Source organism: Drosophila mojavensis, unplaced genomic scaffold, assembly GCF_018153725.1.
Source record: "Drosophila mojavensis isolate 15081-1352.22 unplaced genomic scaffold, ASM1815372v1 contig_19, whole genome shotgun sequence".
Taxonomy (NCBI): domain Eukaryota; kingdom Metazoa; phylum Arthropoda; class Insecta; order Diptera; family Drosophilidae; genus Drosophila; species Drosophila mojavensis.
In genome coordinates this window covers 3,718,711-3,733,056 of record NW_025318726.1, presented here as the reverse complement: position 1 = coordinate 3,733,056, position 14,346 = coordinate 3,718,711, and the positions used below count along the sequence as shown (strand labels likewise).

The 14,346-nt window shown below is 38.1% G+C and overlaps 1 protein-coding gene across 4 annotated transcripts in view; it reads right to left on the bottom strand.

Moving 5' to 3' along the window:
- Positions 1-14,346, bottom strand: part of LOC6572146 (protein tincar) — a 72,597-nt gene that overhangs the window by 57,239 nt on the left and 1,012 nt on the right. For all 4 annotated transcript variants that reach the window (XM_044007665.1, XM_044007666.1, XM_044007663.1 and 1 more), the window contains exon 2: positions 13,786-13,971. The gene's annotated coding sequence lies outside the window, so the exon portion shown is untranslated. The remainder of the gene's footprint in view (positions 1-13,785; positions 13,972-14,346) is intronic.

Here is a 14,346-nt window from a genome sequence, read left to right as displayed (position 1 = left end):
ATCGCCGAAAAGATGAGCAAAAAGCAACGACTCGTCAACAGCCCTGCAGATCTCGACTAGCTCAATTTGCACCTGCCGCAAATCAAAGAGACGCCAGCGGCAGGTGCGACAGGGACAGCAATAGCCAACAGAACAGGTAAATCGAGGTAAACGAAAAGGTAACACAATACCCAACGGCGACGCTGACCGCGACATCTGTTCTGCTCTTTATTTGCGACTGCGACAGCGAGGGGTCCCGAGGGGGCTGGGGCAGCGCAGCGTAGGGAACGCACATGTTGCCCCATCGCACAGCAAAGCCGGTTTAACCGACAAGGTAACCCAAATTTTGGCATTGCCATTGCTGTATACCGTTGCCGTATAATTTTCGGCATTAGCTTGCCCCAAATTAATGGGCAGTTGCAGCAGCAGCAGTCCGCAGCCTACAGCGACTCGTTTCCTCGGCTCCATCCGCTGCGGCAGCTGTTAGATTTTTGCAGCCGAAAAGCCGGCTAACCTGTTCTGAGCACACTGTAAAACAACAATTGGGCCACGTTTGTAAATCAACTTTTCAAAATTATTTTTGAAACTAAAAAAAATATATATACATTATAAAATGGACAGACTGAAGATAAGAATAAAATATATCTTATTTATTTAAATTCTTTTTATTGTTTTATTAGATCAAGATTTTTCATATATGTATACATATTATAATGAATATATTATGAAATATATATTATTATTAAAATTTGTAACTATTTATATTAATATTGGCTAAACAATACTTCTTATTTTTAACTGGATTAAAAGTAAATACAATCCAGTTACTTGAGCACGTTGCAAGAATCATGAGTGAACGGATATTAACCCAGAATTTAGAATATTGATTAGCCCAATAATAATATATGTTATTTTATTATTGCTTTGTACATCTTCATGCTGTCATCAAATACAGGAGGTAGTAGATCATTCGATAAGAATCAACCCCCATCAACGACGGTCTCGCCACGCCTCTGAGTATCTGTATTTTGTGGTTCGGGTATCCGTTAATTGAAGAAGGTCACTTACATTTGTTTTCAGTGTATTTTTATGACAAAGGCAACATGACGTAATTGTAAGCCTAACTATATGAAATACAAATAATATTTGGAAGCTAAAGTTCTATTAGCAATAATTTTAAACTGCAAGTAAAATTGTATACAAAAATAAGTTTATTTACTTTAAATCAGTGTAAATACCATTCCTTCCACTACTTTCGATAGTAACTGTATTGTAAATACACACAAGTAAATACACATTTATCAACATCAAAAGTATTAAATGAGGTAATCAATTACTAAAGCGCCCTCTGTTGCATAGTGTAATTAAAAGGGTAGCCAATTAGGATCATATTATTGGACGCATCGAATCGATGTTGATGACGCTCTAAGTATTTCAATTGGCCCGATTAATTAATTAATGTTGCGTTGAAGCCCGCAATTACAGTGAATTACCAAAATGTTTCATATTAACGCAACATGTCTGTCAATTAAAACTTTTTACAGCACCGACATTATAAACGGCTTGGCTTCTCCCTCTCTATGGAACAGTTGAAAGTCGTGGTCGTGGAGCGAGGAGCGTGGAGCGAGGGGAGAGAGGCGTACTTAATCGATTTTTGATTTCTTATTAATGGCACGCACAGGATGCGCGGCAACTGAATATAACGATGCCATAATGTATGCACCATAATTCGTGATTTTCGACAGGCCGCAGTGACAGACTGACAGGAAAACATTTACGCATTTTACATTTTAATAATGAGCCATGTCCATGCTCAAATTGGCCATGTTTATTTAATGCGACTGTATATTTCATCAACTGATCGACAACTGTAATGCAGTTGTAATTTAGCTACAAACCCCAATCGGCATGCTTTTCAAACAATCACCAAAATCTATTCCATAGACCTCAAATTTAAAACTGTGTTTTCGGTGCTTTTGAAGCGTTTCCATATGACGAAGTATCTAAAACTTTTGAATCAGGCCTAAAGTAAGGCCAAATGTTATCGGCTTAAAGTCAGTAAAAACCGCAAGATACTTTTTGCGATTAGTGAATCACTAAATAACATAAAAAGGAAATATTAGTATACTTTGTTTTTAAAGGAACAAAGAAGTATATTAGTTTGCGTAAAAATAGTATCACCCAGTAGTACAACACGTTTTTTATAAGTACATATAAAATTTTCGGATTTAATTCGATTGTCGAAAACAAGTCCCATTTGTGTTGGCCAGTGTCGAATCAATATTTCAAACGTTAAATGTCTGCAACACCATTCTGCTGCAAGTTCTCGCAGTTCTGTTTGGGTGGCTAAAGGGAAAACACGATTGGCAGCTCGATTTTATGGATCGCCTCGCATGTCTGGGCGCCTTGAACTTGATGAGCGGCCAGCGGCACAAGGACGAGGCAACAGTATTTGTTGTATTGGTATTTGCTGTTTGTCACTTGGCTTACTACTCCATTAAGGGTTGCTCTGCCTATGGCCAACTGTGTTCTGGCCCAGTTAATTGGGCTGCCATTACATGGCTTACAACGATAATGAGCAACGGCTTAACCCACCGACCCAAATTGGAACATGTACATATATAGTAACGCTTGGAGAGGCTTCAACGAAAGCTGCTTAAAACGGCCGGAAGATAGCAAGCACACGCATACACATACACGCTCAAGCACACACACATTCGCACACTGGCGCAACTTGCAAAGATTTACAAGCCAGAAATCATGCGGTAGGTAACAAGATTTAAACTCGAATTTAATATTTGACAAATAAATGGATTTTTTAAAAATTAAGAAAGTATTATATGATTCATTTATTTTTATTTTTAAAATCTATCCAAAATATTTTATCAAACAAATTATTATAAAAAAAAAATACTAAAAAGTCAGGCATTCTTTTCAATTGAATATTGCGAAATCCTTCAAGGAAATTCCTAAGCCAAATCAACAAATATCGATTTCTATCGATAGTGAGGAAATGGCTATCAATAAATTTATATATAAGACGACTGGGATATACAAGATCATAAAATTTACATTTTAAGCTTTTTCACTTTTGTATTTTACGAGATGTTTGCACGTCTTCATAAAGACTTGGCTATATATAGATTACAAATTTAAATTTTGATGGGTACTGCCACGCCTCTTTCACTTTACAAAAATTGCTTTAATTAATTGTCTTCAAACAGAATTTATGCGTTTAAAAGTAAAATAAATACTATTACTGTACTGTAACACTCACTTTTCCCTATAAACAGATATCATTAAACATACAAGCATAATGTTAAGTTAATATTGACTAATATTACTAATTTTATTATTAAAATTCAATTTACAGCTCTACTCGCCATTGTCTACAGAAAAACAACGACTATTGTAACTGGTTTCATCGTAACAATAGCTCTGAGACTACTGTGTGATAGAACTAAGGCGATGAAAAAATACAATATTGAACTCTATTCTTGATATTCTGAAACTTTGCATATAGAGCACCAGCTGAGTGATTGTTTTTAGCCTCTTCATTTAGTATTGTATTGTCTTTTCTTTCAGTGTACTATATTCCACATGTAGCAACAAGAGTCTTAGCCCACCTTATTGCTGCTTCAGTCTGCCTCAGTCTGGGACGCCAGCGCCTCTTAAGCGGCTTTCGCCAAATGTGGACACAGTAATTAAGTTTCAATTTGTTCCACAGTCCCCATCTTCGGCATCTTCCCCATCATCGTCGGCTGTGAGCCCCCTTAAGTAGGCAACAGCAAAGCACACACAATTTGAATAGTGCAGAGGAGTAAAGATGATGTTCAGCCCCGCGAAGGGATGATGAAAACTTTGCATTCCCGTTCACGTTTGCAGCGCGATAAAGCGAAATCCCGCTGTTAAATTATGCGCCATTTAATAAAGCTACCAAACGAGCATCTTTCGAGCAACTTTTACACAAATTATGCTCATCAAAATGAAACAGAAAATAGCTACGCGACAGGCTCGACAGCGCGTTGGCTCGGATAAGGGAAGGCATAAGGAAATGCGGATGCGAATGCCTTTGCTGACAAGTCCTTGCGTTGATGAGCGACAAAGGAATAAAATACAAAATACAAAAAAAAAAGTTACGCAAAAGTCACGCAACACACATTTAAAAGGTCTCTGCAAGGAGCAGAGAAAGGAAGAGAGAGAGGGAGAGGGAGAAAGAGAAAGGAAGGAGGCAGCCGCAATGTCGCATAGGTAACAAAGGTGACCAATAAGCCGCCTCTGAAGCTCAGCTGGCAGCTTCTTTCGTATGTGAAATATATGGCATGCGGCATGCGGCAAGTAGCAAGTGCGTTGGCTTGTCATCAGCTTGGGTAAGGGCCAACGATGGCTTAATGTCGCCGACTTAAGCTGCGCGCCCCAAATGAAAAGAAATGAAATGAAATATACTTATGTACAAGTCATTTACATTTGCATAAAGGCGCGCCAAAATAAAAGCAAATGGCAAATGGCAAAGGGGCGTGGCACCGCGGCGGAGCATGGCATGGGGGGAACAGATTGAAGCAGCCATTTGGCTAACGCTTCACGTGCTGCAAAGCCAACAAAGATTAACTAATGCAGCAGTGCGGCATGCGGCATAAGCAAATTCCCTTGAGTATATAAATGAATCCAATTCCAAAATGCACCCAAAATGTGAAGCTGCAATAGCTTAGCTGCTAGTGGAAGGGGATATAGCATAACTAAGTATATTGCATGCATTAGTTGCACGTACTAAACTCTTTTAGAATCTATTTAAATCGCTGAAATCAGCTGTGAAGCTATGAAGCTAGATTTAACACACATAACTCAAATCTTCTTCGGAATTCAAAATAAAATATTTTTAGATAAATATTTTTAATTTGGCAAACTCGCATACAATATTTAAAATAATTCTCGCAGCTAAAGAAATTTCTGAATAAAAGTTTTTAAAACTTTAATCTTTCTCTTTTAAAAGCTTTTATTATGGAACAAATGGCTTACAAGCCTTACACGGCTTACACCTTTGTTTGTTTTTTGCGTAGCTACTTTTCTTTAGATTATTTATTAAATTGATTGTATTCGTTATTTACGCTTTGGCTTATAAATAAAATATAGAAGACAACGTTTAGTTTCAGCACGTTTGCATGAAAATGGTTTGAATGTTGGCCCAATCAAAGCTTTAAATTTAGTAAAAAACAAAATCGATGATGAGTAGAGGGCTCAAGGACAAATTTATCGATATATTATATAAATTTTAGATAAGCCTTGAATAGATAAGTAAAAACCTTCCCTTATTTGAGCAACGAATATTTGAACTAATTTTAAATAAATGAGAGCCTATCTAATACATTTTATAATTTTAGCATTTCCAAAATTAAAAATAAGCTATTCAATTGCATTATTTATATGCAGCTCCAAGTTCAAATAATTGTTGAAGTAATGTTAGCCGAAAGAGTTCTAAGCACGCATTTATCCGTCTTACGAACATGTCAGCTAAGTACCACAAAACTCTAAGTACCATTCCGCAGAGGCGCAAACAAAGTACGTATACCATAAGCAACCAGAGGCGGGATAAAATTTTGCAAAACCCCAGAAATTTAATAAGTTTTAAATAAAAAGTTGGCGAGCTTCATTATAAAAACTGTTACTATATTTAGTAGCTGCGACTGCAACTACAGCTCTATGCGAATATCTGAGGCATACGTTACCCTCTCTCTCTCTCTCTCTCTACGTCTCTATTTCTCTCTCTTTCTCACTCTCCAACTTTTCTTTCATTCTTTCAATTATTTGAACCGCCCTGCTGTAGCTACTCAGCACTCCAGCTCGGATGCTTAAAAGTCTGTGGTTGTTACTTTTGCAAGTGCAGTTGAAATTATTTAACACTTCTTTTTATCAAAAATACCCATTAAAAATTTATGGGAAAGATATGATGAAAATAGTTTCTTTCTTTAGCTGGACTGAATTTGGGATATATCGATAGATATATAAATAGATATTGGCTGTTTTCAGCAGATATTTTTATAAATATTTATAAGAGCACTGGCAAGGGTAATTATTCCTCAAGAGATTTCATATCCTTAATTTAATATTTTTATATGAAACTACATACATATGTTTACACCTGCTCACAGCACAGTAGCGCATGCAACGAGGTATCTGCTCGTGAGGCATACCCCATCAGACATCAATGTATGCTTTTCATTTTTTGCCAACGTCGCATTTCATGCAAATGAAGTAAACTTGCGCGAATGTGTGCGTGTATGTGTGTGTGTATGCAAATGATCTTGTTTGTATGTGCGTTGGCCCATGTAAATGTTTAAGCTCGTGCAACTGCAGCTGCGCATGGCGAGCCGTAAAAATGCTGCTTTACTCGGTTTATGCTGACACCTGATTTATGGCTTATAAATACAATTTTAATTTCGCACAACAATTAATATGTAACAATACTAGGGCACAGACACACACACACACACACACACGCACATGCACATGTGTTTGTATAACAGAATCAAGCAAATGCGATTAGCATTTTAGAACATTTAAGCCTCAGCAGCGAAACGAAATGTGAAAATGGCACCAAACTTGGGCATAAACCACACACAGAGGGCACACATGTATGTATGTAGATGACACACAGGACTTAGGACACAGTCCCCCACTTCAACCTGTAACAACAACAGTTATTGGCTTAGACGCGGGCGCAGGGCTGCAATAAAAAGTGTGTGGTACGCTAGGCGTAAAAATCTGCAAACAAGTGTGCAACAAAGCGCACAATTGTAATTTAACTGCAGTCAGAGTCTAGTTGGCAACAACAACAGCAACAGCAACAACTGGCAACAATAACAACAACTCCAGGCGCAACGACAAATGTGCGCGCCTCAAGTGTTGTAAGCGGCTTTTGTTGGCAATTGTTTGGCAAATGCAGAAAAGCGAAAAACGGAAGAGTGCGAGCGCGGGGTGGGAGAGTGGGTAACTGCAACAAAATTGGTAGGCAAATGAAATGCACACACACACACACCCACACACACTTCAAGCACACAGACTCACCACACACAGCACACAGACAACACATAATCCACTTTGCTGAGGCATCAGGCACAGCAGCTGCATCAAAGTCGGATATTACACATACGCCTCGTTGTGCCGCCGCTAGCTGGCGTTCTGCCTCTGTGTCTGTCTCTTTCTCTTTCTCGGATATTTCCCATAACTACCCTATATTTAAGAGCTATCAATTTTGGATATGATGACTTTTTACGCGAGAACGTATGTTGTGATTTTGTACATTTTTAAATTTTATTATTAATTTATAATATTTTTTTATATGCTGCTTATTAGATACCTTTAAAATTAATGTATTAAAAATCTTGTTTGCCTGAGAGATAAAATAATGCCTGATTTATCTTTAATATATGATTATACTTTTAGGTAATACCCAAGATTTCTAAAAAAAAAAAAAAAATAATAATCATATGAAATAAAATAAAAAATAAACAATATTTTTTTTAAAGTCAATATAAAGAGATTTATCTTTTAGAAAAATAGATACAAATTAATAATCATTTTAAAAGTTTGTTAGATATCGATATCAGCATTTAGATGCAGGGTATTTCATAGCTCATCAGTGCCTACGCATTGGACTCTTTAACTTCCGTTTCTACTTTTAGCGCCACGAATTGGTTGACAAATGTCACAGCGACGAGATCCAACTAGAGCCAAGCTCCATTCACAACTTCGTCTCCCCCCTTGACAGCGCTGCACCCCTTCAGCTTCCAGCCGGCGTCATACACACTGTCAACGACCAACAAATGTAAAACAGCATAAAACACTCGTCGCTTCAATGCCGTGACGAGTGTCCCCGCATCCCCCACCCCATTCAGGCTTATATACCATACGATGCTAGTGAAAAACTTGACACTTAATTGTATCTCCTACTCTCTCTCCCGTTCATACATTTTCCTCTCTTCCGATCACTCTTCCTCTCTCTGTCTCTCTTTTTGGTTCTACATGTATATGTATGTATGTTATTTTTAGTTTTTTTTTTTTTTTTTTTGTCATCTATGTTATCTTTGCAATCGTCTGGCGTTTGCTTCTGTGCCTGCGTCTGTTTTTGTTGTCAATTGTTGCACATTTGCATGTCGCGTAAAACTCATCTAACATTCTGGGCCAATGTCCGCTGCTATATGATGCGACGGGCAAGCTGTTAGGAGTGGTGCGGTTGTGCTGTGGTGTAGTCCCTTACATTCTCTGTGGTTAGGAATGCATTATTCTTACACACAGAGAATGGAACAGCTGTAACAATGAGCAATATAACAGTATTTCCTTCAGCAGGTGTGATACTAAGGAAACATATCAACTCAACAGCGAATGAAGACCAACTGACCAACTGAAAAATAAACCTGAATATTCTTCGTTGGGGCCTTAGGTTGAAGAACATCATTAAAAGACAGAACATTAAATGTATTGACAAAGAAGAAGAAGAAACATTCGTAACATATCCGACTCAATTTAATTATCTTAATATGGGTAATAACTAGTAAAATTTTGTATTTAATATTTAATAATTTATGAAATAATGCTTATAGATATTACGTTTTATCAGAAGCTCTTCAATTTTGCTTCATAGGTTAGCGAGAGGAACAACTGTAGCATGTAAATATCACAGATAGAGCTAATGGGAATATTTGATATTTAAAAATATTTAAAATTATATTTAAAATTTGTAATTGACACATCTAGCATTACGTGCCTTAATATTACCTTTTATACTAAAGTTACGTTTTAATGCATACGATATTTTTATCTGTTGCCATTATTAATCTTTTTTCCGTTGACAAAAGATTTGGAAGTTCATTTGCGTCGTTTTGTCTATATCTGTCTCTCTCTTTCTCTCTCTCTCTCTATATATATACATCTCTTTCTCCATCTTTCACTTTCGCTCCGCTTATTTAATGGCCATAATCAGGACGCCATTAACTGGTTAGTCAACTTAATTTAAGAAATCGAGAAATTCAAATTGGTTGAAGAGGAAGAATTTGGCAAGCATATTTCATATAAAAGTTGCCCTCTTATGGGCGAAAACGTTTAATCAGACTTTAATAGCCATGAAAAGGATATTAGGTCTTAGATCAAATAGCATCAGCAACTAAAATCCACATTTATGGACGCCCTGCCTCAAGAAACTTTTCGGCAGTTGTCGCACGGCCTAAAGACATAAAACAAAAGTTAGCTCGTCCTCTCCAAAAGTTGGACGATATAATGGCAAATACCAAAGGAGCCCAATCAAAGGGGAAAGGGGAGCCCCGATGGAGTCCAAGGAGCTCAGCCGGCGCTGGGGCGGACGTAATGTGGAGAAGCATTCGCAGCACAAAACAAAACATAAAATAAAATACTGAAAATTAACGACAAATTGCGCATCATTAAAAACCGAAACGGAGCACAATGAACGCTATGGAGGAGCAGAGGGACAGGGAATGTCCCAGCGCAGACTAAAGCCAATAATGAAGACAAGGCAAAGCACCAGCCAAGGGAAAGGGGGGAGGGATGGAGTACCGTTCAGGGAGCACCTGGGTACACTCATTTATTTGATTACAAGCCACCAGAAAAGCAACAATGGAACAAGAAAAGAAAAACGGCGAGTGAGAGAGAGAGAGAGAGAGAGGTAGGATACTCCTTACTCAGGATTTTGGCAACTCAATTCCTGTTCCTTTAGAGCTTTACAAAATTAGAAAATATTTGCAGCATCAATGTAATGGAATTTACACGAATTGATTTTATTTTGCATACTTCACTGTGCAAACACAAATCATTTAGCATTGAGTTACAAAGACAACGAAAAGTATCCAAAATATGTTTTGATTTGAACTCTAAGACTATATATAATAATATTAAATACTTTGAGCTTTTTAAATACTTAAAATGACAGATTGTCTATCATTTTTCAGGAGTGAATTTGTCAGACATCTTATCAGATTTAACAGAAAAATGAAATATTTTGTATTTGATTTGTTTTTCTTTAAAGAAATATTATAAAGGAATTTGCGATTGTCTGAGAGAAGATATATGTAAATTGTATTGGAACTTAATCGGCACCTGCATAATTACACGAAGCCTTCAGACTTTCTCTTCCTCTCTCTCTGTGTATACATTAATGCCGATCTTAATTGCCAGACAAAGCCATACACGCCCACAGATGCATGTATACACACTCACACATACATATACACACGTATACATATACATATACATATATAGTCAAGTTGACACGATGTCGCCAGCCAACAAAAAGTCAGCGGCTCTGAATTTCCCAAAAGACAGGCCCGTGCCCGTGCTCGTGCTCGTGCTCGTGCTCCTTAAATGACTCACTTTGTGGCAAGCGAGGTGCCCACCCTCTTAGGTGCTGTCGAGGCACAGTCAATCCCCACCCCATCCCCGCAGCCCTGCATCCCTCCATTCACTCTTCGTTCAGCTGCCTCCGCAGACAAAGTGACAAGCCGTCAAGGCGCACGTGAGCTTCAACTTGGGTTCCGTTGTTGTTACCTGACATTTTTCTTTATTTTGTTTTCATGTCGTTTTCTCCATACTGTAACTTCAACATGTTCTTTTTACACATTTTGATAGTTGTTATTGTTGTTGGTGTTGTTGCTGATGTTGTTGAATGCCTTAATAAAATGCATAATTTATTTTAATTGGATTCTTAGTGTGTTACAATGACCATAGCACAGGCAAAAACACAACAAAGTAATATGCCAAATTAGTTTTAATTGGCTTCAAGTGACTTTAAAAAAATAAATATATTTACTCATATAGACTGTCTTATGTATATGCAAATTATTCATATTTACCAGAGATATACATAGTGAAATAGATTATAATATCTATTTACTTTTCCTCTCTTGTGCTTTTCATTTCTCTTCACTGTCATATCTGGCTTCAACTTCCGTTTTGTGAATCTCTTTAGAACTGTTAATTTTTTTCATTTGCTGAACATTTTAATCAGCATGTTTTTCACTTGACTTCAATCTTTCCATTTACTTTATGGCAGGTCCTCATGCCGCCCTCAGTTCCCTGGGCGCATATTCCCTTCTCTATTTGCCGTGCTCAAGTTTGTATTTTACTTGATTTTTTGTGGGTCTGCGGTTGCTTTTTAATCAAAATAAAATGTTAAAGCAGACCAAAGAACAGGCAAAGGCAAACAGGATAAACGGCTAAGTGGAGTTGAGCGATTATGGAGACAGAGTTGTACCCTGTAATAATTGACTTGACTTTTATGGATGGAATGTGCATATTACATCTGAGGATACAAGTATTACATAAGCTCAGGTAGACAACATAAAGTATATTTAAAAATCTATATCAATTTCATATACACATGTGTAATTGGTCTACAAAACCCCTTTTTTATATCATTATTATGCCCTTTTATGACCAGCAAATATGTATGCATAAGCATAACCAAAATCAAAAGCAAACAAACAGCAAAGAGTGGCAGCTACACACAAAAAAGCAACAACAACAACAATGCCAGTCCAAGGCACCTTTTATGCCGCCCTAAAACAATCTCATTCCCCTATTGCTAGTTGTTCTAAAAAAGTGTTTGCTTTGTTCGTGCTGCTGTTGTTGCTGTTGCTTTTATTGTTGTTATCCATTATTTAAAGCATAATGTCACAATAAACGTGAAAGGTGCAAAATGTTGCCCCAAAACAGCAGCAACGGCAACAGTAACAATAACAGCAACAGCAGACTCCCTCTCTCTCTCTCTCTCTCTCTCTCTCTCTCTCTCTCTCTCTCTCTCTCTCTCTCTCTCTCTCTATCTCACCTTTGCATAAATTGTTTGGTATGAGCAGCCAGCGAACTCTTCTAACTGCTCTGCGTTCACGCTGCAGTTGACTCCCATTCCATTTCCACTAGTCATTTCCTCTAAGCATCTCCAGCAGCAGCAACAACAACAGCAACAATTGCCCGTTGGCAACTTTAGACAACTAGCAGCGTTGCAAAACACCAACAACGTCATTGGCGCCACTTCTAGGTTCGCTGTTATTTTCGTTGCAATTTTGTCTTTCTTTTGCCATGCATTCTCCACCATTTTCCTGCCCACTTGGAGCCTTTTTCTATCATTGCCTTCACTCAAATGTCTCGCAGAAGCTAAATTTGCTTGAAATGATATGCCCAGCTCCGTGTTAATGGCTAATTATGGAAATGGACATTTCAATAGGCCCGAGAAAGTCCGAGTATAAAACTAAAGCACGGAAGGGCTTCGCCGGGAAATACACTGAAGCCTCAGCTAATCTATGACTTGGACATACTATATTTCAAGTTTACGTAAGTGTATTAAAACAATCACTCGCACACACACACACACACATAGATACGCACACGCGAAATTAAAATCGACCCATTAAATTCGAACTTAAATGTATAAGTATGTCAATCGCCGTAAATGAAATATACGTATATTTGAAAAAGAACAGAACAGAAATTCGTCTTTGTCAAACCTGAAACTCCATTATCACATAAAAACTTCTACCCTCGTCTCTACCTATCACAGCTTCCACTCATTTCCTCTACCATCCACTGCTTCTGCCTCTCAAAGCCTCACCGATCCAATCACTAAAGCTCATATTAAAATAGAAGCTGACTAATTCTAATAGAATTCAATTGAGATCGAATTATACAGTTCCAAAAGCAATGAATTTTGGCAGATCTATAAACAAAATGGGAAAGGCTGTCATTCGCCAATTATATCGCAAAGTTTATACGACTTTAATTATCGATATAAATCGATCATATTATTTTATATTTAACATGGAAAGCTGATATTATGCTGTGAGTTCCTATAAGAAATACAAAATTGTATTATACTTTGAATTGATATAGCAAGATCGCGGGGTTCAGAGTTCACTCAAGGCCAGACACAAATTGAACTACCTACAATCCCTGACTTTGAGCTGTTTTAACATTGAAGATATGACTTGTTATTTAGGTAGTTTGACTTGCTGTGACTCCAGAGTGACCTGCAGCAAACAGTTTGTCACACTTCGATATGCATTGGAAGTAGTTGTCCGTCCGTTGCTATATATTTTAACGCACTTGAAGCCTATAGAACTTGTGGACCTTTTCTACTCAAGGCGCACATGTGTCGAGTTTTCTCTTTTTGGGCAAATGTCACAAATGGCACTTGGCGCCGTTTGTTAGCTCAGCGTCTTCCACTTCATGCAGCAGAGGGACGAGAGGGACGCGGAGGCAGCGAGGGAGAGCGATAAGAAAAGCCAATGCAAACAACAAAAATAGCCGCAGAAGAACTGTGCATGCACTTGTCGCTGTCTCTCTAGCAGCTTCTCCTCTCGCTCTCTCTCTCTCTCTCTCTATCTCTCGCTGGCTCTTTTTCTATCCCGCACGCACCTCTTTAATTATAGCCAAGCTACATATTTGGTATGTGCGCCGACGAGGCGGAAGTTTGTTTAGGATACACGAGTATTTTGCCAGGCAGCTGCACACAGCGGTCTCTTTTGCTATGCCTACATCAGCCTCACCTTCCGCCTTTGCCCGTTCACCAACTATCCTATTCCTTCTATATCTCCCTCTCTCTCTCCCTGTCTCTGTCTCTCTAAACAAATTGCATTAGTTGTTGTCGCGTCTAGACACGCGCCGGCACATTCTGCCACAGCTCTTCCCCTCTGTAAATTATTCAAATGAAGCACTTGCCACGGCATGCCACATACGCGTTGCTGTGGCACTTGCAGCTGGAGCTGCAGTTGATGTCGCGTTAATCGACTCTCAACTATGGCAACTTACCTCTCGCTTCTCTCTGCTCGCTGCTCGCAGTGAATTATATTTAGTCTGATTAGCCACGACACGATATAGACAATTTTTCAATAGATGGTAAACTTTTCTTTTTACTTTTCCTATGGCGATTTTATTGGATGAACAGTTCACTTATGTATATGTATTAATAATCCGTTATGATATGCTTTTATATTGCTGTAAAAATAAGAGAAAACGAGTTAATTAGTTTGTGAGCCCTTTGAATGTGTGTGAGGAGATAATGTTAAATTATTATGATCGATGACTATTTTTATTATTTAACTATGTTTGACCATTTACAGGGTGTTGGGCTAGTCAAGCAAGACTGACATAGAACCATCATATGTGGATATCATAGCGGTATTTGGCATTTCAAATACACTTGCAAAAAATGAGTCGACGTCTCAACCGTCGACGCTTCCTGCATATTTTTCCAGTCAAATATGGAAACAAAATGCGCCACAAAACTTTAGACACGCAATAAAACGCCGCACAAAAATCAAAAACCAACGGCGAAAAGTTGCAGCAGACCAGGTCCACATAGGGATGAAC